Raw genomic sequence first — 437 nt, 5'->3', positions numbered from 1 at the left:
TGTGAAATTCAAACCTTTTATAATCCAGTGCTACCAATCAAAATGTTTCTTGCTTTATTACATCAAATTAAATGCTCTAATCTTATCAGTGAGCAAACTTATTTATATTTACAATGCAAATATAGAAGCATCAAGAAATCTATATAATAAAGATGAATGTCTGTGTGTGTGTGTCGGTCTGTCCATTTATAGCATGAAAGGCTACAGCGTCTACATAAAAACTAAAAGCTAATTCTTGTGTAAAATTTTCTGCGGAAGACAATGGAAGTTATTCCAAGTCTCTAGGATCCCCCCCTAAGGAAGCTATGGGCCCTTTTCCAAAATGTTGCACATAGCGCATTCCCCCCATATATACCATATGTATCTATATATATACCATGTGTATATACTATATGTATCTATATATATATATATATATATATATATATATATATATA

The 437-nt window shown here is 30.7% G+C and overlaps 1 protein-coding gene across 1 annotated transcript in view; it reads left to right on the top strand.

Annotated features, from left to right (window-relative positions):
* The window catches only part of LOC106882967 (rho GTPase-activating protein gacZ), a gene marked incomplete at its 3' end in the record, with an annotated part of 10,134 nt that overhangs the window by 4,928 nt on the left and 4,769 nt on the right, over window positions 1-437 (top strand). The window lies entirely within an intron of this gene.

This window comes from Octopus bimaculoides, unplaced genomic scaffold (assembly GCF_001194135.2).
Source record: "Octopus bimaculoides isolate UCB-OBI-ISO-001 unplaced genomic scaffold, ASM119413v2 Scaffold_251192, whole genome shotgun sequence".
Taxonomy (NCBI): Eukaryota; Metazoa; Mollusca; class Cephalopoda; order Octopoda; family Octopodidae; genus Octopus; species Octopus bimaculoides.
The sequence above is the reverse complement of the archived record's forward strand: the minus strand, read 5'-3'. Positions and strand labels throughout refer to the sequence as shown.